This window comes from Mustela nivalis, assembly GCF_964662115.1.
Source record: "Mustela nivalis genome assembly, chromosome: Y".
NCBI classification, from domain to species: domain Eukaryota; kingdom Metazoa; phylum Chordata; class Mammalia; order Carnivora; family Mustelidae; genus Mustela; species Mustela nivalis.
The window spans coordinates 5,221,794-5,246,503 of NC_139041.1; positions in this window are offsets into that span (position 1 = coordinate 5,221,794).

A 24,710-nucleotide genomic window follows, 5' to 3' on the forward strand; every position below is an offset into this window, starting at 1 on the left:
GCCAGGTACAGAGAACCTCTCACCATCCTAAAATGCCCAACCTTCACTTCGAGCTCCCTCATTTATTCTACTCTTCTTTGTCTCCCTGGATCTCCTCAAGAACCTGAAGCATCTGCTGTCTGTCGCTCTTTACTGACCCCTTGATGACAATTGTGCATCTTCTCGGGGCTCCATTAGAACATGCCCATCTTCTGCAAGAGGCACTGTTTGCTTATCTCATGAAACAATTTGGGGGATGATCATGAGAGGGTGAAGGAAGGTTTGTGCTGCCACATTTCCATGCAGTTCCTCAGTGGGTAGCTGCTCCAACCTGAGGAGTGCTCAAGGTTCTTCCACATTCGAATCCTCTTCAATGCGTCCTTTTAGACATAAAAGTTGTCTTCCTGAAACGGTTAGGAAGTCGTTCAGATGGCTTCACTTGGGCATTGGGTCTGTTCCAACATGCTGTCCGTTTGCTCTTGTGGACTCCTATTACATGAGTCGATCCTGGACCTAAGGTAAAGGGCGTAGATTCTGCCTTGATGCATGGTCATTTTTGAAGATTGGGAGGCCTTGTTGGCACCGTTTTTGGAGACGCTCGAGGTACTCATGTGATCGATGTGGAAGACTCCAGACATGTCTTTGGCACGGTTGCTGGGGTTCATTTTGAGCTCTCTTTGGGTGACCATTTTCCTGTTCAGAAACAGAGTGATAGGGTGGGAGGGCCTGACCCTTGTGACGGGCTCAGATTTTCTGCCCTGAGGCTTTGATTGAAGCCTCATTGTTTCTTGGCCTGTCGTGGTTAAGATGGAATGGTGGATGCTTGCCTTTCTCTGGAGTCCAGAACTGGAGCTGACAGTCACGACCAAACACTACGAACTGGGCTATGGAGAAGGTGACACCAACTCTCTTCGCAAACAACCTTGATTTGAGGCCCAAGAAGCTCCAGCAGTTTGGGATGGCTTGGTGTCCTCTTGTCCCACCCATGACTACTCTAGACAAGTGTAGTGATCAGGCGTGGGTTCATGAGGAGTGGTTGCTATGACCTCTAAGCTTTGTGACTCAGATGCTGGCTTCACTGAAGCAGCTGTCCCTCTCCAATGACCTTGGTGTCCTAGGGCATTAGATAGGAATCCCCAGGAAGGACAGAACAAGAGCCCTCTGAGTCTGATGAAATACTCAGGTTGTCTTGGGGGTTAATGTCACACTTCCCCTTTCTAGACTAAGAGGAAAGAAAATGACGTTCAGTATACCTTCCTTTAAGCCAACATTTCTCCAGATACGGAAAGGTGTCCTATTTCCACTAAAATTTCTAGAGAGCTCAAGACAGAGGAGACCTCGTGTGTATCAACAGCTCTCCGTGGGTTTTGTCATACTGTGGGTGAGAGCGTCCTTTGTCAGCGTCTTCTACCTATGGGTCAGTGATGAGTAAGGTTGGAAAATCAATTTTAGAGGAAAAAGGTGAGGGCTTCGATATACGGTGCTGTCTGGGGCCTCATCTCCTAGTGTTCTGAAATGCATGGCCAGGGATTAGGGTTCTGTCTCCCTGGTTTTCCCTTAATCACCTTTGCAAAGTCTTCGAGGAGACTGACCTTCGTCATCACAGCTAACTCTTAAGGGAGAGGCCTGGACTGCATCCGTTGTCATCATTAGTTAACTATACTTGTTGTGGTACCGGGTATAGACACGCAGACCAAGTCTCTTTAGTCAGAATGAAATCGACGGCCTATACCAAAAACTTGCAAGGCACATTCGAGCAGACCTTTGGAGTGAGCCGCAATGCCCTTACAAGGACTAGTGGACAGGGAAGGTTTGGTCCATTTTGGCAACACAGTATTCCTCAGCCGTAAAAGAAAATGAACCCCTGGACCTTGCCTTGACATGAATGTCCCATGCCCTGCTGATGGGAAATGGAAAAGGCAAGCAGACAAAGGGAAATGTCCTATGGCTTCCCACAATATGTGCCTCGGGAGGAATACGTAGGCCCTTAGTAAAGGAAGGGAAAACTGAAGGGCAAAATTCAGAGAATGAGACCCACCAGGAGTGACTCAGGACTCTGAGAACCAAGCTGAAAGTTACAGAAATGAGAACTGTTAAAGGGGTGTTCAGGAGTTGTGGCAAATATTAGGAGGAGCACTGGGACGTACATGCAAGTAAAGCATCCGTGAATACTCTGGCAAAAACGGTGGACGGATGATAGGCGGGCTTTCTCAACAGAACAGCAACAACAACAACAAAAATTCAGAGGAAAACAATCTGGCCCTTTCAAAACCAAAGGAAGTCACAGGGAGAAAAGGAAAGCATTATATTGTTTATTATCTTTCCTTATTGAAATGACATGGGATTGCTTTACTAAAATGTCCTTCTCTGAATTGTGTCTTTATCCTTGTGACTTATAGTCTACCCGCCTCTTCCATCTCTGGAATCAATGAGAGGACATTGCAATGCCTTCGCTCAATACCTAGAGGAGTGGCCCAGGAAAATAACTTGGACCTGGCCTTCTGTGTGTTGGCAGGTGTTGGATTACTGATTCAAACGCTTCAGTCACTACTAGAGAGCTGAGATTTTGTAGCTTTCCTGACCTAATCTTGGGAGTTGCTATGTGTCTGATAATTTATCCTCTCCTCATGGTCTTGGATTTACTAGCATAAATGTGTGGATGTGTCTCTTAGGTTATTCTTTTTTCCTTTCTACCAGTTATCAGGTTGTTTTATATTTTCAGCTGTGTTCTTGTCTCCCTGTTTTATCCCAGTAATGGCTTCTGCAGTTTCTTCATGATTAAGACACTGAATTGTGAGATCTCCTGACTTTTTTTCCTATTGGTTTGTTTGTATTTCCTTTACTTCGATAACTAATGTATGATTTCACTTTTTCTGTTAACTTTGGAATTTGGTTCTTCTTCTTATTTTTCCTTTAGCATCGATGCAAGTTGCTTTACTTTTTTTTTTTTTTTTGGTGTTTTTAAATTTTGGAAATGCACGCATTAACCCTATATGGTTTCCCCATAAAATGTTTTCCATGACCCCATAAGTGTCTTGACATTCCTTTGTTCATGGCTCTTTCTGCATTTCCTTTGGATTTTCTTTCTTGCATTCATTGCTATTTTGTGACGTGTTGTGTTTTCCAAGTTTTAGTGTCTGGCTGTATTTCCAAGTTGAAAGTGATATCTTCCCATTATCAAACCTTCATGATCATAAGTGCACAGGATAGGTTTTGACTTCTCTTCCATGAATTACCCCTGGATTTGGACTCCAGCTCATGATCTGTGATATATAAAGTTTGGTCTGCCTTTGGGAAGAACATATCTTATGATCCTCAGATACTCAATCTTACTCATGGATCCCCAAAGCTCAGGAGGTCTAGAGAGCCAGTGTGGACGTCTGTTATTCCTTACCACCTTTCCATCCAGATGATCTGTGCTGTGGTTAATGTGGATATCATAGTCCCCAACAATATTGGATTAAAGTCCGCAATTCCCTTCCTCTCTGTTCATATGCCACCAATGTTTAGATTAAGCCATGTTCTGGTATATACGTTGGCAGTTCTTCCAGTTTTCTGATGTTTTGATGCTCCATCATGACAAAACACCTTCCGTTCTCTTTTGTCTCTCAAAGACATAAAATCACTCAAGATGACTTAGGCACAATTACCTTGGCTCTCTTCCCCTTGGCAAGAGCAGAACCTACGTTTCCAAATTTCCTCACTTTCAAGCTATGTGTATCTTCATAGTCAAAGGAAATCCTTTTGGGCAACAGAGGTCGAGCTTGTTTAATATTTGGTGTTTTCTGATGGATCTTTTCTCGTTTTTTTTTTGTTTGTTTGTTTTATTTTATTTCATTTTTTATTTTTTTGTAATTTCAACCACACCTACAAAATGTTTGTATTGATGGGAGACTTTCGTCCTGAATGCTGAATGAATTATTGTTAGGTAAGATGTTCACTTTCTCATTTCGGTTGACTTCTGACTTGAATTCTCTGTGCCTTTCCCTTTTATGGTATTTTCTTTGGGGATGCTTCATTAGTGCGATTTCTCACTTCCTCTCCCTCTTCCGCGTGTCTTCTCTGTGTGTTCGTGTGTGTGTGCATGTGCATGTCTTAATGTGAGCATGGTCTGTGTGTGTTTAAAAAAAAACTTATAATTCAATTTCAAGAAGTAGGAATTGGGTCTCTTAAGGTTAGCAATTCAAACTGATGCCTTGGCAACTCACATTCCATCCATTTCAAGAACATAATCTGCAAGGAATGTCATCATTTGTACTCTTTCATAAACACATATTCTCACAAAACTGCCTTCAAACAAACACCACATTTTGTGTGCCTCATTAGAATCGTATTGTTTGTCCCTATACCCCTTGATTTTTCGTATGTTTCTTGACTGTCTTCAGGGAGTGAAATCGTCTGTTTGTTTTCTTTCTGAGAATGATAGATATGACAGAGCCCAACGATCTCTGCAAGCCTGTCACATGAGACATGTGGAAGAATTTATTCTTGCTTAAGTCTCAGTAAGAATTTGCGGTGACATGGAGGACAGTGAGATGGTAGTAGTGTCTAATAACCTCGTGCTTGTCTTCAGCAATGAAGGCAAATGGAAGATGAGAACAATAACGCAAGCAGGGTGGATCTTGTCCTGAAGCCTACACAGTAAACTCCACAGAGTAAGAGATCGGGGGTCACAGAAACTATGGGAGAAGTTTGGAGACATGGCTCATGGGAGATTTGGGTGGTTCATGCATCAGAGGGCAGTGATCCCATGTAAAGGACAAAGGCACAGGAGAACAGGGCACACTGGGAACCCACAAGGAACCTGTTTCCCAGTGCAATTGGCTGTAACGACAGAGGGTCGGAGTTCTTGACAACACAATTTTTGAGGGCTGGAGTTTTCAGATCAGCAGGCTTGGCAGAAATCGACTCGAAAGAACACCGTGTTTTTCTTGCAGGGGACACCAACAAGCAACCAGGTGCAGACAGCCTGGAGACCATGATCAGAAACAATACCAGGAGATGTAGTTGGAGGAGAGTGGTTCCTGGCAGTGCATTCGTGAGAGGCAGTGTTTGTGGAAATGATTCAATGGGTGCATAAGAAATGATCGGCTCTCAAACCAGTAGCAACAGGACCGAGCTACTGGCCAGACAGGATGGTGAGACATTTGCTGCCTACCCTGCCTACACAAAAACCCCACTGTGGAACACTTTGAGGACTGCCTTCCTTAGTCCAAGATGCTTATTCCAAGGAGAACACATTCTCCCATAGGGGACAAGAAGAATGCCTTGACCGCATGCTCTCTTCTGAACACAGCATTTTGCAGGCTTGCATTCTATTGGGTTGTGGAATGTCTCCTTTCACACGCACACCAGATCCTACTAAGTGAAACCTCAGCATATTCAGCCCGTGCCCCAAACACACCAAACGCCAGGCAAGGAGGGCCCTTGCAGTTGACTGGTCTCAAGAACAGGGTCAGCCACACCACAACAGCAGATGGCCTGCATCACACACACACACACAGACACACACACACACAAACGCCCATCATTCCTTAAGGGCCAGCACTTGGTCACTCCCGGATTTCCTCTTCTTTTTTTTTTTTTTTTTAAATATAATTTTTTATTTTTTATAAACATATATTTTTATCCCCAGGGGTACAGGTCTGTGAATCACCAGGTTTACACACTTCACAGCACTCACCAAAACACGTACCCTCCCCAATGTCCATAATCCCACCCCCTTCTCCCAAACCCCCTCCCTCCAGCAACCCTCAGTTTGTTTTGTGAGATTAAGAGTCACTTATGGTTTGTCTCCCTCCCAATCCCATCTTCTTTCATTTATTCTTCTCGTACCCACTTAAGCCCCCATGTTGCATCACCACTTCCTCATATCAGGGAGATCATATGATAGTTGTCTTTCTCCGCTTGACTTATTTCGCTAAGCATGATACGCTCTAGTTCCATCCATGTTGTCGCAAATGGCAAGATTTCATTTATTTTGATGGCTGCATAGTATTTCATTGTGTATATATACCACATCTTCTTGATCCATTCATCTGTTGATGGACATCTAGGTTCTTTCCATAGTTTGGCTATTGTGGACATTGCTGCTATAAACATTCGAGTACACGTGCCCCTTTGGATCACTACGTTTGTATCTTTAGGGTAAATACCCAATAGTGCAATTGCTGGGTCATAGGACAGATCTATTTTCAACATTTTGAGGAACCTCCATGCTGTTTTCCAGAGAGGTTGCACCAGCTTGCATTCCCACCAACAGTGTAGGAGGGTTCCCCTTTCTCCGCATCCTCGCCAGCATCTGTCATTTCCTGACTTGTTGATTTTTGCCATTCTGACTGGTGTGAGGTGATATCTCATTGTGGTTTTGATTTGTATTTCCCTGATGCCGAGTGATATGGAGCACTTTTTCATGTGTCTGTTGGCCATCTGGATGTCTTCTTTGCAGAAATGTCTGTTCATGTCCTCTGCCCATTTCTTGATTGGATTATTTGTTCTTTGGGTGTTGAGTTTGCTAAGTTCTTTATAGATTCTGGACACTAGTCCTTTATCTGATATGTCGTTTGCAAATATCTTCTCCCATTCTGTCAGTTGTCTTTTGATTTTGTTAACTTTTTCCTTTGCTGTGCAAAAGCTTTTGATCTTGATGAAATCCCAATAGTTCATTTTTGCCCTTGCTTCCCTTGCCTTTTGCGTTGTTCCTAGGAAGATGTTGCTGCAGCTGAGGTCGAAGAGGTTGCTGCCTGTGTTCTCCTCAAGGATTTTGATGGATTCCTTTCGCACATTGAGGTCCTTCATCCATTTTGAGTCTATTTTTGTGTGTGGTGTAAGGAAATGGTCCAATTTCATTTTTCTGCATGTGGCTGTCCAATTTTCCCAGCACCATTTATTGAAGAGGCTGGATTTCCTCTTCTTAAAGAGATTAACCTCAGGATGGAATAAGAATGAGATTTAAGAATACGGAGAGGAAGACAGAGACTTATATCCAAGGCAAAGATGGAAGAACCAACTGATGACATGGTAAAAGAACAAGAAAATATCACGGCTAGGCATTCAGAGAGAAACTTCTACATAGAACATGCTCGATGGGGTATAGAAAGCAGCGGCCTGGATACTTCCTGTACATCAGAGAACATAGAAGATATCAGAGAGTCTCGACCACAGAGATAAACTGATAAAAATAAACGAACCTAAATAGCTCCTGAGAGGAAGATTGGTAGGAGACTGGATGCAAAGTCCGGGAACATGGCAGAAGTAGACGATCCAAATAGTGACCTGGAAGAACTAGTCTAGAAAATAAGGAAGCAAATTCTAAAAGAGAAGGAGAATGACTGACATGAAAATGAGCTTAGGGAATCATCATCTCCAGGAATTGAGAGAGGTGCCTCTTGTAGGAGAAGTAAGAGTGAGTGAAAGAAAGAGGGCTGAACATGGATTTGAGACACCGGGGCTGAAAATGACCCTCATCCGGGAGCAGAAACAGAGGTCCACAATCAGAGGCACAGAGGACTCCCATCACCTTCCACAGAAGCAGAGCACCAAAAGACATAGTGTCATTTCCCCCTGGAAAATCTAGGCATGGAGGAATTCACTTTAGCAAATAGTTATGGGAGAATAGTTTGTCCATAGCCCAGTCACTGACTTCAAGAAGAAATGCTATACCAGCTCTCGAAGAAAGCCGGATAGCTCAAGCAACACAAGCCCAGGCCAAAACCCTTATCCCCTGCATTTCTGAACAATTACTGAGCAGCGGTTCTTGTCTAGAACCACGAGGTTCTCAGAAGTCAATGGTTGGGTCCCAGAATGTGTCAATCAGTTCATAGGCAGCCTTCAGATCAACTCATTATTCCAAGGTCTTGGCAATGACTATGGTCTCAGGTTCTCTGCTCAGGGTAAAGTAAGCTTCTCCCTCGCCAGCTCTACCAGTTGACTGTGAACTCTCAGTCTCTCTGTCTAATAAGTGCAAACGCATCGTTTAACAAGATAACAAAAACAATACCAGGCACAATAATTGACTGGGGGCAGAGGATGATTTATTGAATTTGTACCAAGGTTCCTATGGAGGGCAGCTAGGGACAGAGAACCTCCCACCATCCTAAAATACCAGAACTTCGCTCCGAGCTTTGTTTTCCTGGATCTCCTCACCAAACTGAAGCATCCGCTGTGTGTCATGCTGTACTGACCCCTTGTTGACACAGGTTCATTCTCTTCTGGCTCCAGTATAACATGCCCATCTTCTACAAGGGCACTGTTCGCTTATCACATGACATCATTTGGCTGAGGGTTATGAGAGGTAGAAGGCAGACTTGTGCTGCCACAGCTCCATGCAGTTCCACAGGGGTAGCTGCACCACTCTGAGGGAGTACTCAAGGTTCTTCCACATTCGAATCCTCTTCAATGCGTCCTTTTGGACATACCAGTGGTTTTTTTGAAACGCGCATGGAAGTCTTTCAGATGGCTTCACTTGGGCTATGAGTCTTTTCCATATTGCTCTCCATTTGCTCCTGTGGACTCCAAGTACCTGAGTCCATCCTGGACCTAAGGTTCTACACCTAAGTTAGAACCTCCTTTCATGCATGGTCAATTTTGAAGAGTGGGAGTCCTTCTTGGCAGCATTTCTGGAGAAGCTTGAGGTACTCGTGTCCTCCCTGTTGAAAACTCCAGACATGTCTTTGGCACTGTTGCGGGTGTTCAGTTTTCTTTCCTTGGGTGGCCCTTCTCCTGTTCAGAAGCTCCGTGATGTTTGGGAGGGCCTTATCCTTGTGCCGGGATCAGATTTCCTCCCCTGAGGTTTTGATTGAGACCTGATTGTTTCTTGGCCTGTCGTGATTAAGATGGAATGGTGGATGCTTGTCTTACTCTGGAATCCAGAGGGCTGGTGCTGATAATCACGACCAAACACTATAAATTGGCCCATGTAGAAGGTGACTCCGACTCGCTTCACAATATGCCTTGGTGAGAGACCCAGACAGCTCCAGCGGTTTGGGACAGCCTGGTGTGCTCTTGGCCCACCCAGGACTACTGTAACCAATTGTAGTGATAGGCGTGATGTAATGAGGAGTGGTTGCTATGACCTCAAAGCATTGTGACATCACAAATGCTGCCTTCACTAAAGCAGCTGTCCCTCTCCCATGACCTTGGTGTCCTAAGGCTTTAGGTAGGAAGCCACCGAATGACAGAACAAGAGCCCTCTGAGTCTGATCAGGAACTCAGGTTGTCTTGTGGGTTATTGTCCCACTTACCCTTTCTGGAAAAGGCAAAGAAAATGATGTTCACTGTACCTTCCTTTACGTCAACATTTTCAAAGAGACGGTAAGGTGTCCTATTTCCACTACAATTTCTAGCGATCTTAAGAAACGGTGAGGCCTCATGGGTATCAACAACTTTCCATGGGCTTGGTAATCCTGTGTGTGAGAGTGTCCTTTCTGAGAATGATAGATGTGACGAAGCCCAATGCTCTCCGCAACACTGCCACATGAGGCAAGTGGAAGAATTCATTCTTTCTTATGTCTCGTGCTTGTCTTCAGCCAAGAAGGCAACAGGAAGATGACCAGAACAACTGCAATGGAGTGGAAATGCATGGGAAGCCTACAAGGTCAACTCGACAAAGAGGAAAGGTAGTCGCAGAGACTATGGGAGAAGGTTGGATACATGGCTTATAGGAGATTTTGTGGTTCATGCATCAGATGGCGGTGATCCCTTGCAAAGGACAAAGGCACAAGACAGCAGAGCACGCTGGAAACACACAAGTCACCTGTTTCCCAGTGCCATTGGCTGTGACGAGAAGAGGGTCTGAAGGGCATGAGTTCTTGACAACACAAGTCTTGTGTGCTGGAGTTTTCAGATCAGCAGGCTTGGCAGATATAAACTCGAAGAACTCCATGTTTTTCCTGCATAGGTCACCAACAAGCAACCATGTGAAGACAACCAGGAGACCATGATCAGCGACAATACCAGGACACGCAGTGGGAAGATGGTGGGTCCTAGCAGTGCATCCATGAGAGGCAGTGTTCGTGGAGTTGTCTCAATGGGGGCATAAGAAATATTGGCCTCCCACATGAGGAGCATCAAGATGGAGATACTGGCAAATACAGGATGATTAGGACATTAGCTGCCTACTCTGCCCACACGAAATCCCAACCATGGAACACTTGAGGGACAGCCTTCCTCACTCCAAGTTTTTTATTCCAAGTAGAACAAACTCTCCCATAGGGGATGAGAAGAATGCCTTGACCACATGCTCTCTTCTGAACACAGCATTCTGTATGCCTGCATTCTAATGAGTTTGTGGAATGTCTCCATTTACAGGCACACCAGAGCCCACCAAGGTAAACCTCAGCATATTCAACCCAGGCCCCAAAAACACCAAATGGCAGTCAAGGAGAGCCACTGCAGATGGCTGATCTCAAGGACAGCGTCAGCCACAACACAAACATCAGATGGCATGCATTCCACACACACACACACACACACACACACACACACACACGACAAATCTTAAGGGCCAGCCTTTGGTCACTCATTGATCTCTTTTACCTAAATAAATTACCCACAGGATAGAAAACAGAATAAGTATTTCGAATACAGAGAGGAGACAGAGATCTAGATCTAATACAGGATGGAAGAATCAATAGATGCTAAGGAAAAAGAACAAGAAAGGATCACGGCTAGGAAATCATAGTGAAGCTTCTACATATAACACGCCCGATGTGGGTTTGAAAGCAGCGGCCTGGATACTTCCTGTACATCAGAAAACATAGAAGATATCAGAGAGTCTCGAACCACAGAGATAAATCTGATAAAGATAAAAGAACCTAAAGAGCTCCTGAAGAGAAGATTGTAGGAGACCGGATGCAAAGACTGGGAACATGGCAGAAGTAGAGGATCCAATTAGTGACCAGGAAGTACAAGCCTAGAAAATAAGGAAGCAAATTCTAAGAGAGAACGAAGAATGACGAAACATGACAATGAGCTTAGGGAATAATCATCCAAAAGGAAAGGAAATAGGATGTTTATTGTAGGATAAGTAAGGGTGAGACAAAGAAAAGTGGGCTGAACATGGATTTGAGAATCGGGGCTGTCAATGACTCTCATCTGGGAGCTGAAAGAGAGGTCCAGAATTGAGGCACACAGGACTCCCATCACCTTCCACATTAGCAGAGCACCAAAAGATATTTTCCCCCTGTAAAATCTAGGCATGAGGAATTCTCTTTAGGCAAATAGGCATCAGAGAATAGTTTGTCCATAGCCCAGTCACTGCCTTCAAGAGGAAAAGCTATACCAGCTCTCAAAGCAGGCCGGATAGCTCAAGCAACACCCGACCAAGCCAAAATCCTTATCCCCTGCATTTCTGAACGATGACAGAGCAGCGGTTCTTGTCTAGAACCAGGAGGTATTCAGAAGTCAAAGGATGGGGCCCGGGTTGTGTCCATCAGTTCAGAGGCGGCCTTCAGATCAACTCATGATTCCAGCGTCTTGACTATGACTCTGAATATGACTTTTATTTGACTCTTATGTGACTTTTATAAGAATTTTATATGACAATAAAATAAATAAAAAATGAATTAAAAAAATTAAAAGATAATTTCTTTACCAAAAGGGATAGCATTGTTTGGGAAAAGATTACCTTGAAGTTTAACTCTATATGAACATTCGAAAATAAAAATGAAAAAGGAATACACTAGACTAAACTAAACTAATTTTCTTTACAAAATTAGAATGCAAATGAAAAAAATGTGTATGTATCAAAATGTTCAGGTTAGAACGTTAATATGGAATTTGATATACTGGACATCTCAGTTTGAAGGTAAATAGGTTAAAAAATTATCTATATAATACAAATCAACCAGAATAGTGGGAATGAGTTAAAAATAAAAGTTGTGTCTAAGAAGTAGCAGTGGTTGTTCTCTTGTAGTCTTTTTTTTTTTTTTTCCTGGTTGGTTTTCTGAGGCAGAGGCCTGTCAGGTGGGTTTCAGTCAATGATGTTCCCTGATTTAAATTCTCCCACCCCTCTCAAGTGGATGGGCTCTGAGGAATCCTGTTTTTTCAGGTCTTTATTCTTGGAGGTTTTTATGTTTGTTTAGTTTTTTTTTTTTTTTCTTTTGCCTTGACTGCTTTTGATGGATTTTGGAGATAAAAGCAAACTCACCCTGATCTCACTCTCAGAGATAATCCTCAGTCTTCTCACCTGTGGGTGCTGCAGAGCCCATATAAATTCGCCCTTGCCTGCTGCCAGGGCAAATTTTGAGTCGTAGTCCCAGGGAGCACAGAATCTTCTGCTTGTACCCAAACCATTGCAGCAGTGTCTGTCTAGGCAGCTCCTGACCATCAGAGAGGTTTCTATTGCCATCCCACACTGAGATTTTCATGCTGGCCCTGGCTGGGAGTGCCTGGTCTTTCTCTGTCTAAGAGTTCTGGGCTTGCAAGCACTCTCTCAGGGGAGGGTGTTGGTCACGCATGTCTCAGGCTCTGATAGAAGGGTGCGTGTCTGAGAGCATGAGCCTGGGCCTTCACGCACCTCTCTCAGGAGAGTGTGTGGGGTACACGCGTGTCTCATGCTCTGATAGTATGGCACGGGTCTAAGCAATGGACTGGGCCTTTGCACACTTTCTCAGGGGATGGTAAGGGGTGCAGGTGTCTCAGGCTCTGTTAGCAAGTCTCATTGCTCTACTGCTTGGTGAGGTTCCAAGCCCCTAACAGGAGCTGAACCCCTCATAATCATGGGTGTGCTGTTGGCTCAGGGACCAAAACATCTTTTTTCCAACACAGTCTCTTTGGCTCAGCACCAGGGAATCTGTACTGGGTGTGGGGACTTAAGCCCCTGTCCTTAGCTGCCATGACTCACACAATTTACCTTCAATATCCTTTGCACCTTTTGAATGCTTTCAACCAGAGTCCAAGTTAATGCTGGTCCCCAGACTCAGAACACTCTTGTATTGGGGTATTACTTTCCAATTGGTGGCCTTGCATGGGTCCCTTGAACTTTTGTTTATTTCAGTAACAGTCCAACGTTCTCACTCCACTTTACCTGCCCACTGATGACTTCTGCGCTGGCAGAGATCCAGACATATATAATTCTGATCTCAGGCTGTTTTCATGCGTAATCAGAATTCTTTGGGAGGAAATCACTTCACTTTGGAGTACAGGTTGAAATGGAACCTCCTCTTACTTGCCCATCATCTTGTCTCCTCTCACATGACACTTATAATAAAATTTCAAGAGATAGGAATTTGGCATTTTATGGATAGCAAATCAATTTCATGTACATTGAAAACTCACATTCCATCACTTTCAGCCACAATTCCTGCAAATAATGTCCCATTTTGTTCTGTTTTATAAACACGTATTCCCACTAACATGCCTACAAAGAAAGACAAAAGTTTAAGTGTCTGGTTAGAGTAGTATTGCTTGTCCATTTTCCCCTGCTTTTTCACATGTTTCTTTACTACCATGACGGGGTGAAATCGTATGTTATTTGTCTTTCTGAGACTCAGAGATGTGACATAGCCCAATGCTCTCCACAACATTGCCACATGAGGCAAGTGGCAAGAATTCATTCTTCCTTATCCTGGGTAAGAGTCTGTGATGCCTTTGGAAGATAGTGAGATGTTAGTAGTCTCTGGGAACTCCAGGCTTGTCATTAGCCATGAACACAACTGGAAGATGCCTACATCAACTGTGACTTGTTGGAAATTGACCTGAAGCCTACAGACCAAACTCTACAGCAAAAGAGAAAAGAAGTCAAAAAGACTATGGGAGAAAATTGGAGACATGGCTTAGGGAGAAGTAGGCGGTGGTGCTTCAGACGGCAGTAAGCCAATGCAAAAGCAAAGGCACAGGAGAGATGAGAACACTGGGAACCCACAGGTAGCATGTTTCCCAATGCCACTTTCTCTAACCAGCAGCTTATCTGAATGGTACAAGTCCTTGCCAACAAAGGGTGTTGAGTCTGGAGTTTTCAGATCATCAGTCTTGGCAGATATCGATTTGAGAGAACACTGTGTTTCTCCTGGAGAGGACACCAACAAACAACCAGGTGCAAACAGCCTGGAAATCATGATCAGAGACAGTACCAGCAGACACAGAAGGAAGATAGTGGTTTCTGGCAGTGTATCTGTGAGAGGCACGGCTCGTGGAGATGATTTGATGGGGGCAAAAGTAATTTGGGGCTCTAGCACAAACAGCATAAAGACCGAACTACTGGCAAAGACAGGACGGTGAGGACATTAGCTGCCTCACGTACAAAAACGAAGTCCAAACCATGGAACACTGTGGAGACTGTCTTCCTCAGTCCAAGTTGCTTAGCCAAAGGAGAACAGACTCTCCAGTAAGGGACTAGAAGAAAGCCCTTCTACCATGCTCTCTTTAAAACACAGCATTCTGCGGGCGTTTGTCTGTTGAGTTGGTTGAACGTCTCCTTTCTTAGGCAAACCAGTGCACACCAAACTAAACCACACCATATTCAGCACAGAACACTAAAATGGCATGCAAGAAGAGACCCTGCAGATGACTGTCTTAATGTCAGGGGACAGCCACAACACAACAACAGAGGGTATGCACCCGAGACTTCCTCAAAGGCCAGACCTTGGCCACCCCATGATCTCTTTTTCCTAAAGGCATTACCCTAAGGGTAGAAAACAGAATTGTCTTTGTGAATAGAGAGAAGAAGACAGAGACCTGGATCCAATGCAAAGATGGAAGACTCAATTGATGCTGAGGAAAATAATTAGAAATGATCATAGCCAGGCAATCAATGTTAAACCTTTAAATGTAACAAGCCCGATGAAAGATTGAAAGCAATATCCAGAATACTCACTGTACATAAAAAAGACAGAAGACTGCAGGGAGTCTCCTACCACAGAGATAAAAGTGATAAAAAAATAAAATCTAGGGTCTCTGATAATAAGATTGGTAGCAGACTGGTTGCAAGGCCAAGAAGCTGGCAGAAGAAGAGGATACAATTAGTGACGTGGTAGAAAAATACTGGAAAATAATGGAAGGTAAGTGAAAGAGAGAAGGAAGAATGATGGAACATGACAATAAGCTTATGGAAATCATCAACTCCAAGGGAAAAAAAAAAGAGGTGCCTATTCTTGCACACCTAGGAGTGAAAGAATAAAGAAGGCCAAATATTTCTTTGAGAAATCAGAGCTGAAAATGTCCCTGATCTTGGAGTAGAAACAGAGCTCCATATTAAGAGGCACAGAGTACTCCCTTCACCATCAACAGATTCAGAGCAATACAATACAGTGTCATCCCCCCTGCAAAAGATTACAAGGGAGTTATTCTCGTAATGCAAAAATGTGTGTGAGAGTAGTTTGTCCATAGCCAAGTCACTGACTTCAAGGCGACCAGTTATACCAGCTCTCAAAGCAGGTCGGATAGAACAATAAACACCAGCCCAAGCCAAAATGCGTATCCCCTGCATTTCTGAACAATGACAGAGCAGTGATTCTGTCTAGAACTCTGAGGTATTAAGAAGACATAGATTGGGACTTGGGGTGTGTCCATCAGTTCAGAAACAGCCTTCATATCAGCTCATGATACCAGGGTCATGGCCTTGACTCTGGTCTCGAGAACCCTGTTCAATGGCATCTCTGATTCCCCACCATATCTCCAACCCGTGAGTGTGATCTTTCTGTTTCTCTCTCAAGTACGTTCATGAATATTGTTGGACATAAATAATTTTTAAAAAGTTTACAATGATTTACTAGGGCCAGAGTATTGTTTATTTTTTTTTTGTTTCTATCATTTTATTTATTATATTTTTTTAATATAATTTTTATTTTTTATAAACATATATTTTTATCCCCAGGGGTACAGGTCTGTGAATCACCAGGTTTACACACTTCACAGCACTCACCAAAGCACATACCCTCCCCAATGTCCATAATCCCACACCCTTCTCCCAAACCCCCTCCCTCCAGCAACCCTCAGTTTGTTTTGTGAGATTAAGAGTCACTTATGGTTTGTCTCCCTCCCAATCCCATCATGTTTCATTTACTCTTTACGTACCCACTTAAGCTCCATGTTGCATCACCACTTCCTCATATCAGGGAGATCATATGATAGTTGTCTTTCTCTGCTTGACCTATTTCGCCAGGCATGATACGCTCTAGTTCCATCCATGTTGTCGCAAATGGCAAGATTTCATTTATTTTGATGGCTGCATAGTATTTCATTGTCTATATATACCACATCTTCTTGATCCATACATCTGTTGATGGACATCTAGGTTCTTTCCATAGTTTGGCTATTGTGGACATTGCTGCTATAAACATTCGGTACACGTGCCCCTTTGGATCACTACGTTTGTATCTTTAGGGTAAATACCCAATAGTGCAATTGCTGGGTCATAGGACAGATCTATTTTCAACATTTTGAGGAACCTCCATGCTGTTTTCCAGAGTGGCTGAACCAGCTTGCATTCCCACCAACAGTGTAGGAGGGTTCCCCTTTCTCCACATCCTCGACAACATCTGTCATTTCCTGACTTGTTGATTTTAGCCATTCTGACTGGTGTGAGGTGATATCGCATTGTGGTTTTGATTTGTATTTCCCTGATGCTGAGTAATATGGAGCACTTTTTCATGTGTCTGTTGGCCATCTGGATGTCTTCTTTGCAGGAATGTCTGTTCATGTCCTCTGCCCATTTCTTGATTGGATTATTTGTTCTTTGGGTGTTGAGTTTGCTAAGGTCTTTATAAATTCTGGACACTAGTCCTTTATCTGATATGTCGTTTGCAAATATCTTCTCCCATTCTGTCAGTTGTCTTTTGATTTTGTTAACTGTTTCCTTTGCTGTGCAAAAGCTTTTGATCTTGATGAAATCCCAATAGTTCATTTTTGCCCTTGCTGCCCTTGCCTTTTGCGTTGTTCCTAGGAAGATGTTGCTGCAACTAGGTCGAAGAGGTTGCTGCCTGTGGTCTTCTCAAGGATTTTGATGGATTCCTTTCTCACATGAGGTCCTTTATCCATTTTGAGTCTATTTTTGTGTGTGGTGTAAGGAAATGGTACAATTTAATTTTTCTGCATGTGGCTGTCCAGTTTTCCCAGCACCATTTATTGAAGAGGCTTCTTTTTTCCATTGGACATTCTTTCCTGCTTTGTCGAAGATTAGTTGACCATAGATTTGAGGGTCTATTTCTGGGCTCTCTATTCTGTTCCATTGATCTATGGGTCTGTTTTTGTGCCAGTACCATGCTGTCTTGATGATGACAGCTCTGTAATAGACCTTGAATCCGGAATTGTGATGCCACCAACGTTGGCTTTCTTTTTCAATATCCCTTTGGCTATTCGAGGTCTTTTCTGGTTCCATATAAATTTTAGAATTATTTGTTCCATTTCTTTGAAAAAGTTGGATGGTACTTTGATAGGAATTGCATTAAATGTGTAGATTGCTTTAGGTAGCATAGACATTTTCACAATATTTATTCTGCCAATCCAGGATCATGGAACATTTTTCCATTTCTTTGTGTCTTCCTCAATTTCTTTCATGAGTACTTTATTGTTTTCTGAGTATAGATTCTGTGTCTCTTTGGTTAGGTTTATTCCTAGGTATCTTATGGTTTGGGGTGCAATTGTAAATTGGATTGACTTCTTAATTTCCGTTTCTTCTGTCTTGCTGTTGGTTTGGACCTATGTCCCTATGGAATGCAGGCAGGTACAGAGCACCTCCCACAATCTTAAATTGCCAGGCCTTCACTCTATTCTCCCTTGTCCATTCTCATGTTCTTTGTCTTCCTTTACCTCCTCACCAACCTGTATCACCCACTGTCTGTCCCAGTATAGTGGCCCTTTGTTGTCACATTGTTCATCCTTTCCTGGTTCCTTAGAACATGCCCATTTTCTGCAAGAAGCACCGTTTGGTTATTACCTGAAACCATTTGGGGGATGGTAATGAGAAGGTTAAGGCAGGCTTGTGCTGCCATATCTCAATTCAGTTCTGCAGAGGGTAGCTACACCACCCTGTGGGCATGCTCAAGGTTCTGCAACATTCGAGTCCTCTTCCATTTGTCTTTTGTAGATACACGTTTTTATCTTGAAACGAGCAAGAGTGTCATTCAGATGGCTTTCCTTGTGCTATAGGTCTCCTCCAACATGCTTCATACTTGCTCCTGTGGACTCCAAGTAAATGAGTCCATCCTGGGACTCAGGATCTAGGGTGTAGAGTCTGACTTTGGTGCTTGGTCAGTTTTGAAGATTGGGGGCCCTATGTCATGATTTCTTGAGATGCTAGAGGAACTCATATCCTTGCTGTTGTAGACTCCAGACATAACTTTGGCAGGGTTGCAGGTGTTCCCTATGAGAATTCCTTGGGTGGCACTTTTCCTGGTCAGAAGCGCCCTGATTGGGAGGGAGGACTATATCATATGCAGGACATGGAGTTCATCCCCTGTCTCTTTTTTGAGACCTGATTATTTCTTGGCCTTTCGTGGGTAAGATGGATTGGGGGATACTTGTCTTTCTCCGGAGTCCAGATGGATTTTGTAACTGTCACGACAATAGACTACAAATCAGGCCATGGAGAATGCTACACTGACTCGCTTCTCAAACTGACTTGGTGAGAGACCCAGGCCGCTACAGTATTTGGGGGAGCTGTGGATCCTCTTGGACCATTCATGACTACAACATCCAAGTGTAGATCAGGCGTGGTTTGGGGAAGAGGGGTTGCTATGAACTCAAAGCTTTGTGACATCAGAGAAGCTGTCTTAACTGAAGCAGCAGTCCCTCTCTCATAACCTTTGAGTCCTATGGCTTTAGGTAGGAAGCCAGGGAAGGGCTAAAAAGAGCCCTGAGCCTGATTAAGAACTCAGATTATCTATGTGTTAATTCCCACTCTCCCTTTCTATAAAAATAGAAAAGAAAATGATGTACAGCATACTTTTTTTTTTTTTTTTTAGGCCAACATTTCTCCAGAGATGGCAAGGTTTTCTAATTCCACTGCAATTTATAGAGATCTCAATAAACAGTGAGGCCCTGGGTATCATCAGCTCTCTGTGATGTTTGTCATCCTGTGGGTAACAGAGTCCTTTCTCCGCATCTTTTACCTATGGATCAGTCATGACTAAGGGACGGGAAGTCCTTTTTCAAGGATAAATGTTAGAATATGTATGTATTATGCTGTCTGTGTCCTCATCTCCTCGTGTTAAGAAACACTATTCATAAGGGTTTAGGGCTCTATCTACCTGGCTTTATCTTGGACAGCTTTTCAAATGCTTCAAGAAGATTGACATTCTGCATGATAACTAACCCTTAAGGGAGAACCCATGAGAGCACTCCTTGTCATCTTAGTTAACTCTACCTGCTGTGGTAATGGGTATAGCCATGTTGACTACTTCTCATTAATCAGAGGAAAATGAATGGCTCTTATGGATGGCCTGCAAGGCCCAATAGATCAGAACTGTGGATTGAGTTGCCTTGCCCTCACAAGGACTATTGGATAAAGAAGATGCAGTCCACATTGCCAACAGAGTATTCCTCAGCCATCAGAGAAGATGAACCCCTGGTACTTGCATTGACATGAATGTCACAGGATGCCAAATGAAAAAGGCAAGCAGACAAAGGGAAATATAATATGGCTTCTCTCATATGTGCCCCAGGATGAATACCATGGGCTTTAGTATAAAGAAGGGGAAATGGAAGGGGAAGAAGTCACAGAAGGAGACAAACCAGAAGTGACTCAGTACTCTGAGGTTACAGAAAAGAAAGACATGCAGGAAATGAGGGAACTGGCTAATGGGTGTTGAGGAGTTGTGGAACATCTTAGAGTTTTAGGATGAACTCTAGGTCATCTATGGAACTAAAGCATCTGTGAATACTTGTCAAAATCGAATGATGGATGATAGGCCTATTTCCTCAACAGAACAAAAAATTAAAATAAAAACAAACTGGCCCTTTCAAAAGCAGGTAAAGATAGGTAGAGAAAACGAAAAATTATATTTGTATTATCTTTACTTATGAAAATGGCATGGAATTTGTTTCCTATAATGTCCTTATCTGAATTGGGTGTTCATACTTGAAAATTACAGTCTACCCGCCTCCTCCATTTGTGGATTTGATGAGAAGAAACGACATTGCCTTCATCAAATGTCTAGAAATGTTGACCAGAAAAATGATTTGGATCTGACCTTCTGTGTGTTGGGAGGTGTTGGATTACTGCTTCAAACGCTTTAGTCACTACTAGAGAGCTAACGTTTTGTAGGGTTCCTGACTTAATATGTGTTCCTGATTTGATATGTGTCTTGGAATTTAGCCTTTTTCTCAGTGTTGGAATTTTATCCTTTTTCTCAGTGTTGGATTTGCTGGAATAATTGTGTAGATGTGTCATTTCGGTTATTTTTTTTTCCTTTCTATCAGTTTTCATATGAACTCATAATTTCATCTGTATGCTAGTCTCCCTGTTTAATCCAGGTAATGGCTATTCCCCTTTGTTAAAGTTTTCAAAACTGACAATTGAGTTCTCCAGATTTTTTTCTATTGTTTTGTTTGTATTTCTTTTTTTTCCAATGATCATATATATTATCTCTCTTTTTTTGTTCACTTTGGATTCCATCTCATCTTTTTCTAGTTCCTTATGCCATCGGTTAGGTTGCTTTTATTCGGTGCTTTTAATTTTTTGAAATAAACGCATTTAACCCTATATTCTTTCCCCAAAGAATGTTTTGGCATCATCTCATAAGTTTCTTTACTCTCTTTTGTTGAAAGTACTTTATGACTTTCCTTTTGATTGTCCTTCTTTGAAGCATTGATAGTTTGGGAGTGTTTGTGTTTTCCACCTATTAGTGTGTGGCTGTGTTTCCCATTCATAAGTGATTTCTTTCCTTTTTCATATCTTTGTGGTCATAAGTATACAAGAAAGGATATGAATTCTCTTCTATTAATTATTACTGGGTTTTTACTTCAGCACAGGATCTGATAGACAATGTTAGGTCTGCCCTTGGGAAAAACTTCTCTTATGGTTCTCCGAGACACAATCTTATGCATGTTTCTCCTATGCTCAGGTAATCTAGAGAGCCCATGATGACGTCTGTTATTCCTTCCCACCTATCCCTCTGCATGATTTGTCCTGTGCTAAAAGTGGATATCATCGTCCTCAAAATATTGGATTGTGGTCCCCAACTCCCTTCTGTTCTGTTAATATGCTTCCAACATTTAGATACAACCAAGTTGGTGGTGTATCTGTTGGCAATTCTTCCAAGTTTCTGAAGTTTTGATGCTCAATCAAGACAAAACACCTACTGGTAATATTTTGTCTGTTGAAGGCATAAAATTTCTCTATCTGCCTGAGGCACCAATGGATTGGTTCTCTTATCTTTGCCAATTGCACTACCTATGTTTTCCCAAATCCATAACTTCCAAGCTATTGTATATTTATAGTCGAAGGATCTCCTATGGCTACCATAAGGTCGAGCTGGTTTTGTTTTGTTTGTTTGTCTGTTTGTTTGTTTTCTTGTTGGTCATTTTTGCCTTTTTTTTTTTCAATTTTCATCTTTCCAACAACGTGTTTATAGGAATAGGAGTATTTAGTCCTGAATACTTCAACTAATTATTGATGGGTACAGACTTAACTTTCTCATTTTCGTTGTATTTTTGACTTGGATTCTCAGTGCCTTTCCCATTTATGGTATTTTTCTTTGGGTTTGCTTCCTTCCATGCGGTTCCTCCCATCTTACCCATCTTTTGTGTGTCTTATTTGTGTGTGTATGTGTGTGTGTGTATGTTGTCTGTGTGTTTCAAATAACAATTATAATGAAATATCAAGTAGTTAGATTTCTTTCCTTTATGGATAGCAATTCAATTTGATATGCCTTGAAAACTCACATTCCATTACTTTCAGCCACATTTCCTGCAAGGAATGTCCCATTAAGTCCTCTTTTATAAACTCATATTTTCACTAACTTGCCTTCAAGAAAACACCAAATTTTAAGAGCCTGGTTAGAGTAGTATTGTTTGTCCCCTTTTCCCTTGCATATTCACATGCTCCTTGACTAGCATGAGAGAGCAAAATCATATGTTATTTGTCTCTCTGAGACTGATAGATGTGACATAGCCCTATGCTTTCCAAAATTATGCTTTATGAGGCAAGTGGAAAGAATTCATTCTTGGTTATGGCTGGGCAAGAGTCCGTGGTGCTTTTGGAGGACAGTGAGATGTTAGTAGTGTCTGGGAACTCCAGGCTTCTCTTTAGCCAGCAACACAACTAAAAGATTACTATATCAAGTGCAACATGGAGACCTGAAGGCTACAAAGTAAATGCCACAGCAAAAGATAAAAGAAGTCGCAAAGACTTTGGGAGAAGACTAGAGACGTGAATAGGGGAGACAGGGGATTGGTGCTTCAGAGGGCAGTGAGATAATCCAAAGAAAGAAGGCACAGGACAGTGCACACTGGGAACCCAAAAGGAGCATGCATCCTTATGCCAGTGGTTTTGACCAGCAGAAAGTCTGAATGGCCAGGAAGGTGGTAGAAGCAGAGGATCAAATTGGTAATCTAGAAGACAAATACTGGAAAATACAGAAGCAAATCCAGAGAGAGAGAAAGGAATGGTGGAACTTGACTTTGAGCTTAGGGAAATCATCAACTCCTCAGAAAGGAAAGAGGTGCCTAATTTAAGAGAACTAGTAGTGAGAGAGAAAAAAGAGTGCTTAACATGTCTTTGAGAAATCAGAGCTGGAAATGTCCCTTATCTGGAAGCAGAAACAGAGATCCAGATTCAGAGACATAGAAGTGTCCCATCTACGTCAACAGAAGCAGTGCATCACAAGACATAGTGTCATTCCCACCTGCAAAATATAGCAAGGAAGGAATTCTCTTAACCGAAATATGCTCGGGAGAATTGTTTGTCCATAGCCAAGTCACGGTCTTCAAGAAGACAAGATATGCCCATTCTTGAATGAGGTTGGATAGAACATGCAACACCAGCCCAACGGAAAATCTGTATCCACTGCATTTCTTTTTTTCTTTCTTTTTTTTTTTTTGGAATTTTAATTTTTATTTTTTATAAATATATATTTTTATCCCCAGGGGTACAGGACTGTGAATCACCAGGTTTACACACTTCACAGCACTCACCAAAGCACATACCCTTCCCAATGTCCATAATCCCACCCTCTTCTCCCAAACCCCCTCCCCCCAGCAACCCTCAGTTTGTTTTGTAAGATTAAGAGTCACTTATGGTTTGTCTCCCTCCCAATCCCATCTTGTTTTATTTATTCTTCTCCTACCCACTTAAACCTCCATGTTGCATCACCACTTCCTCATATCAGGGAGATCATATGATAGTTGTCTTTCTCTGCTTGACTTATTTCGCTAAGCATGATTCGCTCTAGTTCCATCCAAGTTGTCGCAAATGGCAAGATTTCATTTATTTTGATGGCTGCATAGTATTCCATTGTGTATATATACCACATCTTCTTGATCCATTCATCTGTTGATGGACATCTAGGTTCTTTCCATAGTTTGGCTATTGTGGACATTGCTGCTATAAACATTCGGGTACACGTGCCCCTTTGGATCACTACATTTGTATCTTTAGGGTAAATACCCAGTAGTGCAATTGCTGGGTCATAGGGAAGTTCTATTTTCAACATTTTGAGGAACCTCCATGCTGTTTTCCAGAGTGGCTGCACCAGCTTGCATTCCCACCAACAGTGTAGGAGGGTTCCCCTTTCTCTGCATCCTCGCCAGCATCTGTCATTTCCTGACTTGTTGATTTTAGCCATTCTGACTGGTGTGAGGTGATATCTCATTGTGGTTTTGATTTGTATTTCCCTGATGCCGAGTGATATGGAGCACTTTTTCATGTGTCTGTTGGCCATCTGGATGTCTTCTTTACAGAAATGTCTGTTCATGTCCTCTGCCCATTTCTTGATTGGATTATTTGTTCTTTGGGTGTTGAATTTGCTAAGTTCTTTATAGATTCTGGACACTAGTCCTTTATCTGATATGTCGTTTGCAAATATCTTCTCCCATTCTGTCAGTTGTCTTTTGATTTTGTTAACTGTTTCCTTTGCTGTGCAAAAGTTTTGATCTTGATGAAATCCCAATAGTTCATTTTTTCCCTTGCTTCCCTTGCCTTTTGCGTTGTTCTTAGGAAGATGTTGCTGAGGCAGAGGTCGAAGAGGTTGCTGCCTGTGTTCTCCTCAAGGATTTTGATGGATTCCTTTATCACATTGAGGTCATTTACCCATTTTGAGTCTATTTTTGTGTGTGGTGTAAGGAAATGGTCCAATTTCATTTTTCTACATGTGGCTGTCCAGTTTTCCCAGCACCATTTATTGAAGAGGCTGTCTTTTTTCCATTGGACATTCTTTCCTGCTTTGTCGAAGATTAGTTGACCATAGATTTGAGGGTCTATTTCTGGGCTCTCTATTCTGTTCCATTGATCTATGGGTCTGTTTTTGTGCCAGTACCATGCTGTCTTGATGATGACAGCTTTGTAATAGAGCTTGAAGTCCGGAATTGTGATGCCACCAACGTTGGCTTTCTTTTTCAATATCCCTTTTGCTATTCGAGGTCTTTTCTGGTTCCATATAAATTTTAGCATTATTTGTTCCATTTCTTTGAAAAAGATGGATGGTACTTTGATAGGAATTGCATTAAATGTGTAGATTGCTTTAGGTAGCATAGACATTTTCACAATATTTATTCTTCCAATCCAGGAGCATGGAACATTTTTCCATTTCTTTGTGTCTTCCTCAATTTCTTTCATGAGTACTTTATTGTTTTCT